The 14,075-nt window shown below is 39.6% G+C and overlaps 1 protein-coding gene across 2 annotated transcripts in view; it reads left to right on the top strand.

Moving 5' to 3' along the window:
* Positions 1-14,075, top strand: part of CGA (glycoprotein hormones, alpha polypeptide) — a 31,461-nt gene that overhangs the window by 7,191 nt on the left and 10,195 nt on the right. For both annotated transcript variants that reach the window (XM_074581210.1, XM_074581211.1), the window contains exon 2: positions 3,037-3,125. The gene's annotated coding sequence lies outside the window, so the exon portion shown is untranslated. The remainder of the gene's footprint in view (positions 1-3,036; positions 3,126-14,075) is intronic.

A 14,075-nucleotide genomic window follows, 5' to 3' on the forward strand; every position in this document is an offset into this window, starting at 1 on the left:
ATTAATGATGAGGGAGGACAGCACATTTGAAAATACAGCCTGGGTCATGGCTTGAGCTGTTTTCTCAAAAGGGAATCTTACAAAATAGTTTCAGAGCTATCTTAAAAGCAAGGGAGTGGTTCTGTTCTCATTTTACATAATTTAATACAAACCACGGTACTATTACCTGCGATTAATGGTACCTTTCTACCTCTCCAGTTGTCTTTTCTGTTTACCATTTTCCTTAGCTCACTTCCCAGTGCACACTGCCTGAATCCTCAATAGTTTTATTCTCACTAAGAGAATCTAACAGTGTTCTAGCTGTACTTTAAAAAATTATTAAAAGAAAGGGTGTCCTGGAGATGGATATGTTTTCACATCATTGCACTCTTTTCTTCATTCCCTTCCCCATTTGACAAGATAGGCATTAAAATTAGGAGGATTTCACGGAAACGCTTCTTTTTGTTGTTATGTTGTGTCTAAGAACTGGATCTTTTTCATGAGCACAGAAAAAAGTGATTGGGCATCAGGATAGGGCAGTTCTTGTGAACAACTCGGGGAGGGTGAGGAGAGAGTTTATTTAAAATAACAGCTGTGAATATCCTGCTAAGAGGTAAAGGAAGAATTTGCTGGTAGATGTGAGGTCAGTTAAAAGAAGGTTTTGTTTTTCATGTTGATCTGCATTCTGTATCCCTGATTCTTTGAGATTTAGCTATTTTATAATCAGTTTATTACTTAGCAGTGTCACACAGCTCTTTGCTCTGATAAAGCATAAAATACTTCTCAAGAGTATGTTTTACAGCAACGTATTTATTTTAAAAAAGAATATTTCATTTAATTTTCCAGCAAATTAATACTGAAAACCTTTGGTGTAATACAGATCCCATTGTCAACAGAAGGAAAAAAGGGTACAGCCTGCAAAGGGCAGGAGGAGGAGGTAGAGGGATGGATTTTAGGCATGGGTAGTATAAATGCTCTGTAATCCCTCACCATTCTCTGACTGATGATGAACTACATGTACAGCCTGTTACAGCAATATTGATTGCAATCAGATGATAAAATCATTGCACAGAGAAAGAAACCACTGCAGTGAAAATGAAAAGATTGAAATGTAGTGAATTCTTGATTCAATAATGATTTCTTGGAATAAAATGAAAAGCTCATTCTTATAGCTGAGAGTTAGTCATGGGAATAACAAAATGCTGAAAAAAAAATAACCATTTTAAAATAAAATTCATTTCACATTATGTATTTATCTTCAACAGCCATCCCACACTTTTCATCAACATTCCCTATGCTGCAAATTTTCCTCACTCACAGCTTTAGCTTTACTTACAATTAATCCACTGGTATTATAGTGATGGAGATTCTTGCTGGAATGCATTAACTTCCTCTGTTAAATCCCCCCTGAGGCAAACCACTTGAAAAATATTTCCTTTGTCTAGGACACACAGTTTAGTAGCTCTCTTCTTACAGTGAGATAGCAGTTCTTTTTTTTTTTTCTCTGATTTATGCATACTATTCAAATACAAAAACTGCATTAAATTATGTTACATTAAAAGATCTGAGACGCGCATTCCTGACACAGCATTGTGTCAGGAAAAATGTAGGTCTGAGCCTGTTGCCATTCAAGCCCGTGCTTACAGAAACCTTGAATCGTTGCGATGTGGAGTTGCAATGATGTAGAGTTATTAGGAGTTGAGTAACTTTTGGCTTACAGAGACCAAACAGACCTTTCAAACTCACTGATGGCCACGTACACCTTTAGTATTCTTATTAATCATACAAAGTTGCTATGTGCTATTTCAAAAGAATTAGGATGAGGAGTTCTGGAGGGAAGATTTCACAATCTCTGAAATAGCCTGTTTCAATGCATCGCAATCCTAACTGTTTGAATGGATTCATAATACCCGACTTAAGTCTCTGCTGCAAATTCGTCTGATCTTTGTCCTTCCTCTAGTTGTCACGGTGGAACAATGGCCACCAAATCTTTTATGGCCGCTTTCTACATTTTGGAGTGCTGCTATAATGTTCCACCTTGATCTTTTCATTTCTCAATTTACTGCTGTATTTCTAAGCCACATAAACTCTGTTCCTTCAGCTTTCCTCAGTTGGTATTCCCTGAACTCTTCTTGCTGTCGTACGTCCACGCTGGTGGACTGCCATTATCTTTCTTGGAGTACAGTGACCAACGCCAAACCCAGTACTATGCTAGCTGGGACTTTGCCAGAGCTGAGTAAAGTGGAATAATTACTCTTTGTGTCATCTCTTACATTGTTGACTCTTTAGTTTGTGATCTCCCACATTGTTTTCTGCCTATGCAGACGTTTCCTATTCTATATTTAACTTCCCTCATTAGGTTTCTCTTTCCAGAGCATTGCCTGTTTTGGATTTTGGTTGATTTTAGTCTGCTTCTTAATTTTTTGAGGCCTGTTTTTACTGCTATTTCCATCCTTCAAAGCACTTTGCCACTTTCCCCAACTTTATGTCACCACCAAACTGTGTCAGTGCACCCATCTGCCATTGCCCAGGCTATAAATGCATATGGGGAGTAAAACTGGCCCCAGGACGAAGTCCTGTGGCTCTTCTCCAGAGAAACATTCCCAGATCTGACAGCAAACCATCAATTACTGCACTTTGAGAACAATTTTTCAAATGTTGTGCACCTACTGGCTTTGAGAACAATTTTTCAAATGTTGTGCACCTACTGGCTTGCTAATTGCCTCTGGAATGCACTGTCGTGGCTTACTTAGGAAAATACTGTGTGGGACAATGTCAAAAGCTCGTCACTGTCAAGATGCATCATATCTGCTGTTTGCACTTATTTGCTAGAGCAATTATCCTGTCAGAGAAGGAGATTAGCGTCAATTGATACAATTCTTTTCATGACAAACCCATTTCAACTGTTTTTTAATAATTATCATGATCTTCCAGGTATTTACAAATTCTTTATTTAATAATTTGTTTGGTTTCAAGGGATAAAAGTTAGGTTGACAGGTATAAAATGCTTCAAGTCCTCTATCCTCTCTTTTTAAAATTGCATTTACACTTTTCTAGGGTTTGAACCTTCCTTGCTTGCTCCTGTTTCTTGAAAACGATCATCAATGATTCAAACATCACTTCAGCTAATTCTCAGAACATTCCCGGTGAGTTTTGTCACAGCCCACTATGTTGTTGGGTTTTTTTTTCCCGTAAGTATCATGGGATGAAGGGCTGGGCTCTCTAAGCTTGTACTTGACAATCCCGATACCATTCTGCAGCGTGTGTGCTTAGTGTCAAAAAAATTGTTGTAATCAGCAAGCATGTGTGCTTATGTACACCCCTGCTCAGCCAACGTGTAAGTACATGATTAAATGCTTCTGAAATCACTGGGACTTGCTACATTACCAAAGTTAATGAGACTTCGCACCAGTGGCTGCTCTGCAAACAACTACAGTCTGCTCAACTGGGGACCCGGTGTGGTCCCCTGCCCTGAATTGTATTTGAGTGCCTTCTTGTTGTTGAAAATTCTCTCTCTCTCTGCGTACCAGGATCAGAGAGAGCATGTTGGTGGGGAGGGAGAGGAGAGGTGAGCATAGTCACTGCTGGACGCGAGCGAGTTGCATGCCGAGGTATTAAACTAAGGTGTGTGCCAGCCTCACCTCAAGCACCGAGTCTTGTCTTTGGCCTCGGGCAGATTGATCTGGCGAGGTCCACGCCAAGCAGGGAAGCACCTGCAGAGGCACCTAAGCTGTGCTGCTCCTGGGTACAGGAGCAATACGGTTGCACTGGGATGTCTCTGTGACTCTAGTGACAAGCCTCGCTTCTCAGCTGAGCTTAGTAACTCAGATGTGGCAGCACGCTGCTGTGTCCCTACGTCTTTTGGGACTGAGCTGGTGTGTTCCTATGGGGCCATACCACACTGGTGGATGTCCTGGCACCGGTCAGTGCCTGCAGAATGCCTCTAGATCCTGCGTTGATAACCTCCTTGGCTGTTTTTAACCTGCTTTCAGAACCTCAGTATCTGTAGTGATGCTCTGAGAAAAGCTGTAGTGGTTGAAATAGGAAATAGATAGGGTAGATTTAGTCAGGCTGCTAAAAAGTGAGGTTTTGGGCTTTTGGGGCTTGCTGTGAGCTTTTTCTGGCCAAATGTAAGAATCTGCAGTGCAGCAGTAGATGCCTACATCTGAGATAGTTGTCTAGGTTCCCCTTATAACCAAGGACAGTGGTCAGTTTATCTTGTCCTGAAATAGTTGACAAAAATAGGTCTAAAAATGCCTTTTTTCTCTTCTGATTCTGAGGGAATGTAGACGGTCAGCTTAGGTGTCTATGTGGCATTGCAGTTGCCTGCCTTCGATCAGACAAATCTCAGGCTTATTCGAGTAAATTTTGCAGAACATGTGTAGCGATACTCTCAAAGATACACATCACATATGGTAAATAATGAAAGTATCAGTTCATATCCATGCCTGCTTTTTTTTCTCATTTCTCTTCCCCACTCTTTCATCTGCATTCAATTTTATTTTGTGAGACTTTAATTTGCTAGACTGATGAATCACTTTCTCCGTGGTTAGTGCTTGCTCATTCCTCATTTGTAGATGGTACTGATTGCAACTTTATATGTAGGATTTGTTTGAGTGGGAGGGGAAGCATGTGGATAGGATTTAAACTTCTTGCAAACATTTTCTAGACCACCACCCAGATATCTTGTGACCTAGCAGTGGTTAGCAGACAGCAGCATCAGTAACTCTAACGTAAATTGAAGGCAGGCACGGAGGACTCTCTTGTACACCCTAGGAAACTGAACCCATCGCTCACTACGTTCCCTGTCTTGTTTGCACAGAGCAATCCTATAAGTTGTGCTCTGAGGACTACTGATGATATATCTTTGAGTCCTAATTCATGATTCACTTAATACAGCTTTTTAAAGCACACTACTATGGGTATCAGGGCTGAAAATGTTTCCAAGGACGTTGCTTCCTCTGTTTCGCTGCACATTAAAGCAACGTTGGTGGAAGAGCTAAAGCAGACAGCCAGGAAACTGTTAAAACACAAAGACGTTGGCACTGAGCTTTACTTTTCCCTGTCAGAGTGAGCTGATTTCACACACACAACCCTTTAAACCAATAAATCAATAGCAAACTCATGACCTTATTTGCTGTAATGAATCAGTTGTATTGCCAAGTTCTGCAGCATATCTAAAAGCACCAAATCTGGTTTCACTGGCCAGTGCGCTCTGCCTGCTTCAGTGCTGCGGTGAAGCTCTGTTTAAAATAAAAAAATGCATGTTTAAGCTTGATAAGGCATATCAAATATTAACATTTGTTACCTAGTGATACTTTACATGGTACTATTTGGTACAAGTCAATAGAAGTAGTAAAGCTATCTCTGAATTTCCCATCTAACATTTAGATACGGCATTTTAAATGTTTAAAAATTACCAAAAATCTCTAATGGGTTTTCCCAGGAATAAATGCAGTCAGTTAACGAATGGTGGCACTGAAGTGTTTTTATTAGCTTGCTAGCCAAAAGCTCAGGCTGCCTTCTTGAAGTAGTGTGTAGTGCACTGCTGAAAAAGACATCAGCACCCTGAAGTTGAAGCTGAGGGTTTGCTTGCAGGATCTTGTGTGGCACTTACCAGCATGGGTTTTCACCAGTCTCTGAGTATCCACCTGTACCAAAGACTCTAAAAGCCAAAGGACCTCAACATGTATTTCTGTGAAATCAAAACAAGTACTGTTGAGTGTGTTTTGTGTTAGTCTGTGGGCTTCTCTATCAGGCTGTAGGTCTCTGTGTGCTCATCCCTACCTAGAAATAGCTCTGGGAAGGTGATTATGCTTCTGAAAGTCCACTTACTATTATCACAGCAGCAACACTTGCAGCACAGTCCTTTAAAACGATGTGGTGCGTTCCCTTCTTAGTATCAAGCAAGCTGAGTGTTGGTCTGTAATAGTTACACTCTCTAGGAGCCCTAGTCATGGATAAAAATAGTTTTTCAAGCTACATTTTCAAGCTAATTTTCAAGCTAAATACCAAATAAGACGAGATGACAGATGAGCACAGGCAAAGGGAAAGAATATAGGAGGCAATTAATAGATAAGATCAATTCTTACCTTCCTCCCCTTCTTAGCCTCCTGGATTGGCTGTAGGAAGTTACAGAGAACTTGGCAAACAGTGTGGACCTCAGATTGTCCAAGTATAAAAAAAAGCATGATGATACCTATTCCTTGCTTATTAGCTGTAAAATGAAAGATGCTTTGGGCTGGATTCATCTGGTCAAATGCAGACCTCTAAAAAATTGATATCACTGTCTAAGCCAGTTTTCTTGGCTCTGTCCATACGCAGTGGAGCGAAATAAGCAATTGTTGAGCATCACTTATTTCATTCTAAGGAGGGTGCTAATATAGATTAGGTGAACTGCACCCTGAAAATGCCTGTTTCTTCCCACTGACTATAGAGGTAGCCAGAGCAACCAGCTTAGACATTTGCCATCTGTGCTGCAGATGTCTAAAGTTGGGGGAATTGAATCCCACTGTGGTATCTTTTCTCCTTCTGTGTCCTTGTGCAAGGGTAAAATATCAAAGATCTGTACTTCTCGACAGGTTGCTCTTGAAGCGCACACAGAAGTTTGCATGAATAAAATCACTTCTGAGTGTTGAAGCAGGGAGCAGTCCCCTGAAGCATTCCCCACTGTGTTTCTCGTATCTGGAAAGAGGACACGTGCACCATCTAGACCATTTGAACTAGGAGATTTTATTTAGTCCCTTCTCAGCTCTTCCATTTTATAATCTAATCGTAGCTTAAGAAATAGCCTGGACCACAAAATAATATAAAATAGCATCTTTTAAATTTTTACTGGTTTTCGGACCTCCTTCCTTCCCCTCTCCCTCCCCCCACATTTACAGCTTAGACCTTTACAGTCTACTTGGATAGACATTTAGCTTAAATTTGAGATATTACTGTGATTCATTGCTGGTCCTCTGAGCACAACCTGTAACGTTGCTGGCAGCAAATAGCCTCTGTTCTGCCTCTTGAGAGTGGCTAAATTTCAACGATGGGGGAAATCAACTCTTAATATCTAGCTTTCAAAACACGTTAAGATCTATGTTGAAGTGTTATTATGTAAATATAAGTCCTTTTTATGTCTGAAAGGTAACTGTATGGGGGTGGGCAATATTGGCCTGCTTTACTTTCCTGTATGGCATTAATTATAACGCAGTAGCCCATTTTTCATGCACTGAGTCACACTGATAACCAAATACCATGTATAATTCCCTTCATTCGTTGCTCTGAAAGTCTCTGGCAAATATGAAACATATGCTATGCACAGTTCCTCCAGAGGGGCAGGTGGCTGTGTGAGGGGATTGCTTAGATGTGCAGGTCAGAAGAGACCGCTGTCAGTGTGGGAACGGACCTGTCGCACTACGGAGACCTAGAACATTGTCTGGAAATTTCGGTGAAGCCCAGAACATCAGTTTGAGATCTGATGCCTTCAGAAAAATTCCCAGTTGGATGGAACAGGAGGAGTTTGGGGGAATTACTCGACTCCTGCAAACCGAGCACAAGTTGATGAGTTCTCCGGGGCGAAGAACCATCTCTTCATGGCTCTCGTGCACAGGAGCATAATGAGATACTCTGGATCGTTGCGACCCATCTGCTGCTATCTCAGGCCATGCCGTGCGGGCCCGCGACTGCTTGGTCACGGTTTGGGTTTCTTAGTTGCTGCTGCAATACAGATCATAAGTACGGTGAATGAGTTATTGAGCTGAATGACGTGGCAGCCAGGTTTCTCTGTGCAGTGACAGTAGAGAGGGTAACAGCAGGCTGGTAACAAGGCTCTTGGTAATGTGATAGAAATAAGCTGTTTTCTTCAGATTCCGTTTTTCAGCTACGTTTCTATGTCAGTGCGTTTTTTTTTATTATCGGCACTGTTGGCTCATTCTTGTTTGCCGTGATTTGATTGGAATTTGATGAACTTCAGCGTTTTTTTCTGCTTTCATGTGTAAAAAGCAAGAAATGCAGTTCTATGAAATGTGAAAGCAATTCATAATAGAAATCTGTACTAATAGAAGAGGTGATACAGCGAGCATATGAAAGTGTTCAGATTTGGAGCTAGAGAAAGATAATAGCTAATTGTCTGAACAATTATTTCTTTATTAGATAATGAGAGTTGCTGAAATTGCTAATTGTATAAATGAGATGTCCTGCATTATTGATCAAGCTTCTTTGTTTTAGCTGCACTGGAAGTATACATTTCACTCTTACATGGCTATTTATCAGATCTAAACCTGACATGCAATGATCCATTCATATGGTAATTTATTTTTTTTTCCATAAAAAAAGCTAAATACTGAAATATATTTAAAGTAAGGCTGCATTACCTATCTCTCATGGGCTACCTTTATGGTGCAGGAACGTATTCATTGACATAATCAGTTACATCAGTAGTCTATCTAGTCTAGTGTTTTACCTCTGTCTGATAATAAGCACTTAATGTTTCAGGAGTCTAACAAACTTGGTTACTTCAACTGAGCAATGTTATATGTAACAAGAATAGTCCTTCCTGACCTTGTGAGCTGGTTTAGCCATTATATGAGGTGTAGTTACTTTTATTAATTAAAAGTAGAGGAAAAGAATATTGAAATACAATCTCTAAAGCCCTTGAGGTCAAACCTACACATTAATGACATTTTGTTTGCTGTTCCACAATGCTGTGACAGTTGTAATATTATCTATTCTAACTTTGCTCAAAGGAATTGGATTTCAAATAAACCTATTCCAAAAAGAAGCATGAAACCAGAGCTAAACAGAAGCCATCATCCTGTTAGTACCATAAGTTGCCTAATAACATGAAATGATTAAACATTTTGACCTTGACAAGTTACAGTAAAAAAGGGGGGAAAAGTATATGTATTCCTTATAATCTTACTGTTTTTCTTCAGGGGCACAATTTTACTTAGCTTTGGTGAAATAATGATTATTGCACATATTTCTGAAGTGCCATCGTCTGTAATATTAATCCCTTCAAAAACGAAAAAAAATATGTATTAGTGAACCCTCTTTACACTATGGTTTTAGAATAGGAGAGGCTTTGCAGTCAATTATTTATGTGCAATAAGTACTGAAAGCCTTATTATCTCAGAATAATCAATGTTTGGCTAAAGCTTGAGAACGCTAATAGCTAATCTCAACGTCCCGATCCAGTGTCATTTGAAATAATGGCAGAACTCCTATTGATTTTAAGCAAAGGAGGATGAGGCCAAAAAGTATTGCTTTGAGAGATAATTTTAGATAATGAGTTGAAAACATCTGTAAAAGAACAGAAAACTTGACTTTCACTCTCCGCATAATACGGTACGAAGTATTTCAGCAGATGGGAGCTCTTGACTTCAAAATGGTGTATATCTGTATTTTCTGTTGCCTTGGGGAGTCTTGTTTAAGTGTTTATCTACTGAGCTGGTGTTACTGTCTCTGGGAGTAAATGGATGGCAACTGGAAAAGCTATGAGAAAACTGGGAAGGAGTAGGGAGACTCGGTGAAATGTTGAAATATCTGCATATCTTTTTGTTTAACACTCAAGTTACTTCTTTTTTCCTTGAATCCTCCGCAAATTTTTCTCTCCAGGATATGCTCTCACTCATTCTGGTGGGGCCTTTCATTGTTATCTCTCTTCAGCAACTCTGATAGTTTGCCTGCATCAGCGTAGAGCAGCTTGTGGTATGCGGGAGCCTCTCTCCTCCTGGGACACTTGGAAGATAACAGGAGAAATGAAGGAAGTAACCACCCAAAATGCAAAAGATAGTACTAGGGCTTCAGGATGCCTTCTGGTGCAGGGTCTGGTGCAGGCTCGGACTTGTGGGTGCTGTGTCAGCTTGTAGGGCAGGGCTGGAGAAAGAAGCCAAGGAGGTATTCACAGATTGCAAGAGAGAAGGAAAGGGGAGTTTCTGGCATTTGTTGAGCCATTCCATTCTCAGACGGGGGTTCTGCTGTTTTCTGAGTTTGCACGAATGATGAAGTGTGGATTTTGGCTGCATTTGGAGGAAGTTCTGAAATGTGATTTAATTATTATTAAAAAAAAAAGAAAAAATCCTCCAGAACTCAACCTGCTTGTCCACCCAAGCCAAAAATGTTATCAGAACTTAATTTTAAAAGTTGTTTCTTCTCATTTCCTTATCTACAAAGAACTGGAAAACCAAGAAGGAAGGCAGGAATGTTTCTGATGAATGCAGCAGTGTTTTAAAAAAAAAAAGTAGATGTGCTCTGTATTGCCTTTTCTCCTGGGGTGAGGTGTAGCAAACCTTGTATTGCTATACGAACCTTGTATTAAAAGTAGGTAGATTCTGTTTAATAGTGCTAATCTGTGACCACACTTGTGTGGTGTGTGTCTGTTTATTGATTGAGTGGAGTTATTTTTGAATAGAAGAGTTTATTTTCTGAAGCAAGGGAGCCCTTTCCCATTATTTACTGACAGTGCTGGGTGGCCAAGTAGAAAAGCTTTCCTCCAGCGAGGAAGAGGCAGCATCAGGAAGCGGCCCGTAGATAAGCAGATATCGCTAAGTAGGGAAGTAGGACAGATACCCTGAGACAGTATCTGGCAGAGCAAGGGGGGAGGCATTTCCAGAGAAAGCCAGAGAAGGAGCTGCACAGACTCAGCCCCTAGAAAAGGGACAAAAGTTCTGAAACTCCATAATATTTAGGTGCTGAACTCACACTGATTTCAGTCTTAATAAGTGCTATATTTAGGTTGGTTTATGCTCATTAATAGAGTCCCAGTCCAATTTAGGAACACAGTAGCCTCAAAGAAACTTGAAAATTTTAGCGGTTTGTTGCCTTTTTCCACTTCAGAATGGCTTTTTCTGCTCCTACAAATAGGAAACAAAATACTGATCTTGGCGAAGCATATTGGATGGTCCAGTTTGGTGTATATATTTACCTGTCTTTTCATTCATATACTTATATAGAGTGTAGCAAAAAACTGTGAGAGTATTGCTAAGTGATTTAAGAATACCCTGTTAAATGAACTAGTGGGTGTTTTCCCCCATCTAAAACAGTGAGCCACATTTTCTCATTTCTCATTCAGTCACACATTAAGACAGATTTGACCAAGTATTTTTAGTTGGAGATTTGGAGCGGCTAAAGTAAGAAATCCTCTTAATAAAAATAGGAGCTTTTTTTAAACTATCTTTTTTACCAGTATAATTCCATTGACTTCACAAGATTTATTCCTAATACATTGTGATAGGAAAAGAGTACCAGGTTGTGGGCATTTTTATTTTTCTTTTATGCTGTGAGGGTAACATTGTCACTGTGCTTTAGTCCTTCTAATGAAAGAACTGTTTTGTGCAGCATTTCCTTTTTACTAGTTGATGACAAGCTGCAATACGTAGGTAAATAAGTACCAAATGTGAATGTACAATACAATCAGTACTTATTTTCCCAATGATGAAGATAGATAGTTTTTTGGGTTTTGTGAAGCATTGCAAGTCATCCAGGGTTTCCCACAGGACTGCAAGCTGGGGTGAGGTATGAAATGGGCAGGACAGAGACAAGTCAGAGACACTCTATAAACTTCAGCAATTTTCATCAATTTTGCTTTGAATGACAAGAAATATTAAGCTTCTGTCTTCTAGGGGAATATTTCTCAGTAAACTATGTTTACCAGTAGCTTTCAAATTTAAACCTTATGCTTTTGTTATTAAATGAAGCAAGATTGTAGGGAGAGAGACGTTTTTTATTTATTTATGTTTTGTTAGACCAGCTCCTATTGTTGGATAAAAACCAGACAAGCTTCCAGGTGCAGAAATCCATCTTTAATTTTGAAACAGAAGCCAATTTCAAGCCAAGTCTAGGCTGAGGACAATTGTTTTTGGGTTAACTCTGTTACAGTGATCAGCTGAACAAATAGAAGAGAAAAAGGTGTCCAACACCTTGGAGCAGATGAGGATGTTAGTGAAGGTAGAGGTGATAACGTTGTGATAAATGTGTCTGAAATAGCTAACAGAATCCAAGGGTGCTGCTGCTATTAAAAAGAGAGTCGAGTCAAGGGACAAGAAAACTGTATGGCAGAAATCTGGACAGATGCGATTCACCAAATCTCAGCTGTACACTAAAAATTTTGGGAGAGATTGATTGAATTGCGAATCAAAGCCTCATTTTCATAGGAACACAAGAAGCTATAGGAGTCTCTTTCAACATCACATCTCCAACAGTGAGTGAAAAAGTAGGTGTGTAAAAAGTAATTTTAAGCCTTTGGATGGTTTAGGAGTCTCTTAAAGCTATAAAATATTTGTAAATCTCTAAGGGTAGGACAGTGAGCAGTCCAAGCTAGTTACCTTGGACTCTCAATGGTTAAAAATAGGCACACTGGAAAAGTGACTTAATCTTGTATAGAAATAGGTGTTTAGAGTTATTTCTCTCCTTTGACTATAAAGGTACCCTAGGGTGAGTAACTTGGGTTTAGGCAGTTAACTTCTGAACTGAACTTCTGCCATCTGAAGTGAATTTCCTTCAAGTCTCTAGGAGTTGAAAACACAATAGGATTGCAGGAATGGCCTTGAGCACCCACCCAGGACCGTCTGCATTGCCAGGGGCTGCTCCCAGCAGGCGTTTGGATGTGCACCTCCCCTTTGGGAAGGATGCGAGTGGATGTAAGCCCCGCTGTGCCACTTGCCCTCGGTGACAGAAGGCAGAGTGGGACCTGTCTTATTTAGCCAGCATCGACACAGGCTCTGTCGCTTGGAAATGAGGACTTGCAAGTCCCTAAGCCTTAAAAATCTGCACCCTGGTGCAGTTTTCAGAAGTGCTTCCATTGCATTAGCTTTACTCTGAAAACAAGATGAGATCATGCCAGAAATCTTATCTTTAAAAGGTAATCCTTCTATATTTATCCATGCATTCATTCTCTGGGCATTAAATTCAAATGGAGATTATTCTTTTAAATGTTTGTATAGGTCTCTGCTGCTCTTTATTTTATTATTCTTTGCTAAAACAATGCCATTGCTGTAGAAGCGTTTTATGTTTTTTTAAAAATATATTATTCTCCAGTTTAATAAGAAGCATTAGGAAGCCTTAGTAACTCTTCCTTTTATAAAATGAGATTCTGTTCACTGAAAACTGCAGCAAATGACTGGATGCTCGATATTTGAGTTCCCCAGGAAACTCATACAGCATTGAGTTTGTGCTCGCAAGCTGACCTTTCTTTCATTATATAAGAAAAAAAACAATCTTTATGAAAGTCAAGTTGAAGATAAGATCAGCATGGTGGGCTGGTAATTACATAAAGTAATGTTCAGTCATTAGATAAAATGTACAGTTGATCCTATGGCTTAGATGTGGGCGAGGAATATGATCTAGCTTTACTAGTATAAAAGAAAGATGCAACTTTTTCATACATCAGTTTCGGGAACGTACATCCAAGTATCAAGAACAGGTCACCTTTAAATGCCGTCCTGCAGTTTCTCAGCTGTCTGATTTATTCTTGTTGAACAAGGGAGGTAATATATTTTTAAATTTTTGTTGCTGTTAAAGAGGAAATTACATGTTTTTTGACGTTCTCTTTGACAGAATGGAAGAAGAAGAAAACTTTTGGAAAGAAGGCAAAGTTTTTACTTTGAAAATTAACTTAAAAGGTTGTGTTGGGACTAAAACATTAGTGCTAGGGGTTAAACTAGCTTTGTAAGTAAGAGAAAACGAGGTTCTAGAATTATAATGCAGGTAAATGGTGATATTTTATAATTTCTGATTGAGTCCATTAATGCTTTATCAGTAACCTTGTGTTTTTCTCCTGGTGAATGGTATTGCTGCCAAACGTCAAATGTTACACAATCTGTGGTACTAACGCGTGTTTTAGAGTCTTTAAATTGCCAGTCATGATTAAATATGTTAAGGGAAGGAAAAAAAAAGTGAGTCAAGATTTCTTAGTCTTCAGCAGTTTGCTAACGCTATGTACATGACACCAGGCTGCAAGTGAAGCGCTGGCACTTGTAGTTCATCGTTGCTGTGAGACAGCTGTACCTCATGGCCAGGCATCCCAGAAAGAAATGTGTGAAGTGTTTAACTGCTGTTGGATATGACAGCACCACCATCAGCCTATGGATAAGTATAGAGGAATGTCCCAA

This window comes from Larus michahellis, chromosome 3 (genome assembly GCF_964199755.1).
Source record: "Larus michahellis chromosome 3, bLarMic1.1, whole genome shotgun sequence".
In the NCBI taxonomy this organism is placed as follows: domain Eukaryota; kingdom Metazoa; phylum Chordata; class Aves; order Charadriiformes; family Laridae; genus Larus; species Larus michahellis.